The following is an 8,468-nucleotide window of genomic DNA, read 5'->3' as shown; positions in this document are numbered from 1 at the left end:
ACAATTCCAATTATGAGGAATATGATTTGCAATCGGACTTGCAATTTCTAAACCAATCTGAAATGAAGAAAAAAATCAATCTTGGATTTCAAATTACTGCCCATCCATTTTTAATGGAGAACAATGAATATTACAAACTTAGAAGAATCTTGAACAAAGAGAAACAAGCAATTGTAAAAGACATTGCAATTAAAAAAAAAAAAACCCGAAGGAACCAATTTACCTTTTTATTACAGGTGGAGTAGGTGTAGGTAAAACGCTCACAGCAAAAGCGATTTTCCAAATGCTTATACGAATTTATGATTCACAAAACACAACTGATCCTATGAAACCAAAAGGTCTAATATTAGCATACACAGGAAAAGCTGCATATAATGTAGGTGGAACAACAATCCATTCTGCATTGCTAATGCCTTTTAACAAGTCTCAACTGTTTTCACTAAGCAAAGAAGTATTGGACAACTTATCAAAGCTATATCAAGAATTGCAAGTAGCTTTCATAGATGAGGTCTCGATGATTGGAAGTCGGTTCTTATATTCTATTGACAATAGACTCAGAAACATAAAACATGTCCAAACAAAATACTTTGGGAACATTGACATGATATTTTGTGGTCATTTCTATCAAGCACAACCTATTCAAGACTCTCTTATTTTTGAACAACCAACAATCAACAATCAAACAATAACACATGATTTCTAGAAGGATAATGTCAAGTGCTTCCAATTGCATATGACGATGCGACAAACAAATAAGAGATTCATATCAGTGTTAAATAGAATGCGAACAAATTGTCAAACATCTGACGATATAACATACATGAATACAAGTTGCATGCGCCCTGTACCAAATGATCCAACATTTCCCTATTTATTTTGCAAAAACAAAGATGTTGCAATGCATAACAAGAAAATGTTGATGTTGATGCCTGGCAAAGAAATTTTAATTAATGCAATTGACGAAAATGAGAAGAATAACGACAATTTCCCAACTCATCAACATACGGCTGTTTTGCCACCGCACCTTTTGATAAAGTTGAACATGTTAGTTGAACTGTATGCTTGCAATTATGATGCACCAGATGGGATAGTGAATGGTGCAGATGGAATAGTTAAAGCATATATGCATACAAATAACGTCGATGTTCTATGGATTAAGTTCCATGACCGTAATATTGGTCATCGACAATCTAGAAAACTAGCTCATTTGTATACTTCAGAGATAGCACATGATTGGACACCAATATTGCGAATATCAAAAGCAATGCCTATGACATCAAATATGGCGCCATTGAAAATACGAAAACAATTTCCAATTCAACTTGCATGTGCACGCACAATACATAGATCACAAGGCTTAACCTTGGATAGGGTTGCATTCGACCCTACTGGAGTACAAGTGCATGGCCTAGTATACACAGCACTATCACGTGTCAAAAACATACAATCATTGTATTTGCTTAATCCTCTTAAACATAATAATTTCAAGGTCAAGCAAAAAGTAAATTGTGAAATGCAACATTTGGAAACCACTGTAAAATGGAAATTAGAATATGACTCTTCATCAATACAATCATTGCGATCCATCTTTATTCTTTCATTGAACACTCGTAATCTTCATGCGCATCTTGCTGATATATGCAATGACTATGACACAATGCAATCTGATATCTTGTGCTTACAAGAAACACATATGTTGCTGTGTATGGAAAATGAATACTTCAAAAATTTCAATTGCATCTCAAGTTGCATTAAGCATGGAGTAATGATATTGATAAAGAAAAATATCATTATCCTTGAACATACCCATTTTGAAGACTGCTTTGTAGAAGCATTGCTCGCAAAAATAAAAGTTCACACATTACAAATTGCAATACTCAATATATATGCATCGCCACGTGCAAACCTGAACAATATCCTCAATGTCATTGCAAAAGCTTTGTACCACTTAGATCTAAACAATATCATAGTTATATTAGGGGACTTCAATATTGATATGGTACATTGCAATCAAAAACAAAGCAGCTAGAAACCTACATGCAAAACTACAATCTTCATTTCCTAGTTGACAAAACTAATAGCATGCACAAATCATTGATTGACCATGTTTGGGAAAATCTAGCTAATATAAAATATACAATTTTCGTATTGGATACATATTGGTCTAACCATGATACAATATCTCTTGTCCTTCAGCTATCATAACCAATTTTGTCATTTGCATATTTTCTCATGGTACTCGTACAGGCTGTGTTGTGCATGAATATGGTCTACACGAGAAGGAATTCGAACGCTTGGCTTCATTGCAGGTACGACGTTATTCTACTAATTTCTTTTTGTCAATTTTTCTATTAATTTCTTTTTGTCAATTTGTTAGGCTTTTAATTTTTGCATTGTCTAGGTTTATGGTCCAGTTACTCTAGGTTTATAGTCGAGTTACTCCGTCATTGTTTTAAAAAATATAGATATTTAAGCTTTATTGGCTCATTTATATTTTTTCTCTCATTCAATTATATTGCAATTCAAATTTGGAATCGTCGTTGTTTATTCTGTGTTTACATTAATATTAATATTAATATTATTAATTATTCCCTCCGACATTTTCCAACATTTGCCAACAATTCCTCTATTGTCCCTTTGTTACATACTATGCATTCTATTGTACATTTACATATATGGCGTTCTGTGTTGATCAATGTAAGTTATGCGAAAGACAGCCTTTTCAATTTACCAATACAAGTATCCTATCATAAATTTGCAGATATGACCTCATCTATTTATGGATGCAGATTCTGCTAGTAAAACCCTTTTCAATTGAACAGAACGACCAAGAAAAAAGAACAAAAACATGCAACATAAACAAACAGAGTATATTCTCTTTGCCTTTCCTTTCCTATGGATCTTCTGTTCTTGTTCAAGTTTTACTTTTATATGTTCTTTTGACTTGCACTAAATATGTCTTACTATTCTATAACATAGCATAAATCTTGAAAAAGGAAATGAAACAATTGAAGAAATAGAATGCATAAGCCAATTAGAAAGCGCAACCCAACCATGCTAATTTGTATTTAGAATATTAATGTTTACTATATATGCATTCTATTTTTATTTTTTACATATGTATGGTTCTATGGTTTTAATGTTCTTGTTCACTTTTTACTTCTAATTTGCACTAAATATATGTTACTATTCTATAACATAGCCTAAATCTTCAAAGACGAAAAGAAACAATTGAAGAAATAGAATGCATAAGCCAATTAGAAACGGCAAGCCAACCACTTGTTTTGCAAAGGTATGACTATGACAACTATACAAATATGCTAATTTGTATTTAGAATAATAATGTTCACTAGGGTATGTCCATGACAACTATACAAATATTCCAATTTGTATTTAGAATATTAATGTTTACTATATATGCATTCTATCTTTACATATGTATGGTTCTATGGTTTTAATGTTCCTTGTTAACTATTTACTTCTATATGCTCTTTCAAATTGAACTAAATATATATTGCTGCTCTATAACATAGCATAAATCCTGAAAAAGGAAAACAAACAACTGAAGAAATAGAGCACATAACTCATTTAGAAAAGGCAAACCAACCACTAGCTTTGAAAAGGTATGTATGACAACTATACAAATATGCAATTTTCTATTTAAAATATTAATGTTTACTATATAAATCTTCTCTTTTTACGTATCTATAGTTAAATGTATATATAACAGATTAATGTTTACTATATATATCTTCTCTTTTTACATATCTATATTTAAATGTATATAAATTAGAAAATCTTGGACGAGTGAAGAAAGCACTAGTAGTAAGCCCCCCCAAACAATGCAACAAGAAGACATGTACAGGTTACATATCACAATTTCTTTATTGATTGCTTATCACAAAATACACGTGATAATATCCACATCATATTGAACCATGCCTTTGCCTGTGTTAGTCCAACTGAAACAATTGCAGCCAAACTTCATTCAACAAATGTACAAAATGATACATCAAAAAGGTATGCATTTGAAACACAACACTCTAATCTATTTCTACTTATTCAGTCTCTAGGAGAAACATACTATTCTACAAATGTTTATAGCAATTTCTAACTAAGCAATTTTAATAGGCAAAAACAGATACTGCCAATTAAAGTATCAATTGAAGATCTGAATAGTCGTAAAATTGGGCAGCTGTTTGTTGGAGACATAGTGGTTGTCTATACTGCATTCCTTGATAAAGCAAACAAATCACGTCAAGTATTGCGAGAGGATTTGATAGATGCTCAAGGAATGATGACTATAACGTTGAGTGTACCTGCACATTTGGTGGAGCAACATGAACACAAAATTTTGCAAGGCAACAGCATCTCAATTACAAATTTCAAAATATTGCCTAAAACTGTATATGATTGCGGTGACTGTGACAAAATAATATTGCTTAATGAATCAAGTATCATAGAAACTGTACCTGAAGTTTGCAAAGAATATTGCTTCATTCCCAATACAACCATTAGGCAATTTGCAAACAAAAAAGAAATGTACCCAATTGGCACAATCGCTGCCGCCGTTACACTTGCCAAACGAGTTGGATTGCATTACATACTTCATATCAAAGATGGAGATTCTGAAAACGACAATGCAACTATATGTATTCAGATGTTACTTATTCCTAATTTTCAGTAGATAACATGCATCACTTCAATACATAGTTGTTGTAATTTTTCTATAGTTTTTGTAATTTGTCTAGTGCAATTGCAATTTTTCAATGCATACGAACAATGTATTTGCATATTACTTTTTGTATTTTTCAATACATAACAATTTCTGTTTTGCAGTTGCAACTCTTTGACACATATGAACAATTTTTCCTTTCAATGGAAAAACAATTGCAAAAAGGACACTTTCCACTCATCCTTTTCAAAAATTTAACAAAAAAGGTAAACACAAAAGAAACAATATTCAGAGCATCGAAGTCAACGTTCATGACTGAACTTAACACAGATGCACTCAACAATCTCAGAAAACTAACTACATCTACCTATGTTGTAAGTATAGCAATAATAATGTTTTTGCTGCCTTTGCATTTGCCATGTAATAATGTAAATTAACGCTTGAATGTTTTATAAACAGGTCGAAGGTATTCTGATCGCAACAAATCCATATTCAACTCCTTTCGAACCTGTTTGTGCAATTTGTAACTCCCCAGTGAATTCATCCATAGCAATAGCCAATGCAACAATTTTCTGTTCACAATGCAATGATAATTGCGCTTTCCTCTACAAGCATTGTATAAATGCTGTAATAGAATCCATTACAAATAACTTTGTCCAGTGCATTATCAGGGATCCGTTATTACATGACTTGCTTCCTGATTTAAAATCAATGTCATATGAAACATATTTGCAACAGAAAGCTACCACTGTTTACATCTTACGTGACTTCAAAATTCAGAGAAAGTTCACACTCAATGAAGATAGTGAGCTATTACATGTCAACTAACAAATGGAAGGTACATGAACATATGCCTTAACATGTTTTCTCTCAAATATGTCCTCTCTTCAATTTACAATGTTATCATTTTGTTCTAACTAACCATTTGTTATACAGATTACAAAATGCAGGAACATGGCAGCCTTCACATCCACAACAAATGCAAAAGTAATATGAATATGTTTCTTCATATTATGTTGTTACTATAATACAAGTATTTGACTTGCAATTTTGACTCATTTACAAAGAATATGTAACGCAACGGTTCATGAAAAAAGGCTAGAAAGTCTTTATGTATCTGTGTTTGTACTGTTTCTGTTTATGTTCTCTATCTCGAATGGAACGCATTCTGCATCATGCTTTATATCATTGAATATAGCAAATGCAACATCAGATCAGCAATAATTTTGTATCTACAGCTGCTGAATGCAAACAACAAAGATTCCATACATTGATTAAACATGGCACTTATTATCTACTCAAGTTAAATGACAAATTGTATATTGAATTAGCTAGTCATTTCTGTTTCTTCCTATGTTATAGCTGAATGCTATGTTAGTTTTTGTTTCTTGCATACTGTAGGTAACGACTCAGGAAACAAGGCTAGAAAGTCTTTATACATGTCTGTTCGAATGCATTCTGCAACATGCTTGAAGCTAGACTTTATAAATAGCACCAAACTATATGGACTTTAAAATGAATATATGTTGTTTGAAAATGGAATTATGGCATAATGCATTTGGTATTATTAGTCCTTCCCTGGGACTATATGCAATTGATCAATTGCTAACCGTTGGTTGACCGACATGATTTTTCATTATAATAGCATTATAAACTAAGTCGAATGAAAGTTTTGGGCTCGAAAGTTTTGTTTTATTTTACCTATGTTTCTCTTACCTGTACAAGGAATGAAAATCTCATCTAAACATAAGTTTCATAGAGGAAAACAATGTTGGCAATGTTGCTGCAGCACTGATGACTTGGCTGGCTCCAAAGAGCAAGGTCTGTTCACTATCTTTTGTATCAGTGGCAGCCCCAATATTTTCAGTTTTCTATCCTGGTTTTTGAGGGGAGGCATGCAATTGGATGTTCAGAACCCTGTTAAGATCATGGCTGCTGCAGTTTTAAATTCTTTGGTCAATGACTTAAGACTTTGAACGTAACAAGTTCTCAGAGATGGACAATGGAATGAAGAACATGCAGCAATGCTTGTTCTTGGTGACATAATCAGCATCAAACTTAGAGATATTGTTCCTGCGGATGCACGTTTTCTTGAAGAAGATCCTTTAAAGACTGATCAGGTCTTAATCCAATCCTTTTCTTTACTTCTTATTTCTGATTACAAGTGCTCGAATTTTCGGTATGCTTTTATATCGTTTCTGGGATTAACTTAAACATTTGGTACTTTTCCTGAACCACGCTTTATGACAATATTTTTGAATGTGTGTAGTCTGCCCTCAGTGGTCAGTCATTACCAGTAACAAAGGGTCCTGGCAATGGGATTTATTCTGGCTCTACTTGCAAACAGCGTGAACTTGAACATGTTGTCATTGCTACTGGGATCCATACCTTTTTTGGTAAACCAGCACATATTGTCAACAGTACAAACCAAGTTGGCCACTTCCAAAAGGTTGGTATTTATTCTGGACTTCTGATTCTTCTTTTTGTCCTTTCTCTTATTTCATAAATACATAATTTTTGCTGATACTGCAGTTGTACCAAATTGGCTAGTTAGGGTTCATGGTAATATTCGATGATCCAGTACTGTTAGCTTCCTTCAAACAACTATCAATTACTAATTGTTGTCATGAATAGGTTTTCACAAAAGGATATGACAAGGATGCTGTTGTCTTGATGGTTGCAAGAGCCTCCAGAACAGAGAATCAAGATGCCATTGATGCAGCAATTGTTGGGATGCTTACAGATCCTAAGGAGGCAAGTATTTTTTTTATGTCATCATATTAAATTTTAGTCAATAAGCAGGGCTATGCTTATTTTAATGATTTGTATCTTTTGTTGTGGCTTTTAACATCCATGCATCTAAAAGGCACAGGCAACCATTCCAGAGCTCCATTTTCTTCCTTTCAATCCAACTGACAAGAGGATAGCTCTCACTTATATTGACAATGAAGGGAAAATGCATCGAGTTAGTAAACATGCTCCAGAGCAGGTATTTTTCTTTGGAAGTTTGACCTTCTTCATTAGACCTCTTACATATATGCATCATTTTCTGGATCTTTAAATGAATCAAAAGAATAAACAGCAACAGGTCAACAACATCTCAACTACAACGTATTGATATTTTCCAATATATGGATATTTTCCAATTTTAAAATGATAGAATTGATATTTTATGGCCTAATATAGATGTCCTTTACCAGATATCCTTTATCAAATATAGAAGCCTTCATTTAACATTATATTTCAATGATTGTTACCCATTAACAGCTTCCTTCTAAAAGAAAGGTTTCCACGAAATCTCAATTATTTTTATCTTTCACACAGAAGTAATGAATAATATAAATTTTCACAGGAATGCTGAATAATATTCTTCTCTTTATAAGAAAAATCAATGAATTAGGGAGATAGATTTAACCCGAAGGTCAGTGTTTGGCTCTGTAGTTGTGGGTGTCTCCCACTAGAAATTTGTAGATAACATTATACATAAAACTACTAAGATTCATAGTACGTAGCTCTCTATTTCAGGTGAAGCTGCAATCTTTGCATCACTCAACCATTAGATATCAGTTCCAGTCTTATTTGTATTTTTGGCCTAAACAACATAAATTCTCAACTAGGACGCATGGAAATCTATTGGAATGCATACTTGGTCACCAGGATATCCAAGTCCTATGCAATAAAAACGAGCACTAATGCTTTGTGAATGACCTGGTAGAGTTTATAAGAATAATTTCATTTATGAAAGATGAAGACCTGTAATTTCTAACCCTATGATGGCCAAAGGTGTCAGTGG

The sequence above is a fragment of the Pinus tabuliformis genome, chromosome 1_2 (assembly GCF_031772625.1).
Source record: "Pinus tabuliformis cultivar Carrire ecotype Pingquan chromosome 1_2, CPIR1, whole genome shotgun sequence".
In the NCBI taxonomy this organism is placed as follows: domain Eukaryota; kingdom Viridiplantae; phylum Streptophyta; class Pinopsida; order Pinales; family Pinaceae; genus Pinus; species Pinus tabuliformis.
Note: the sequence above shows the minus strand (reverse complement) of the source record.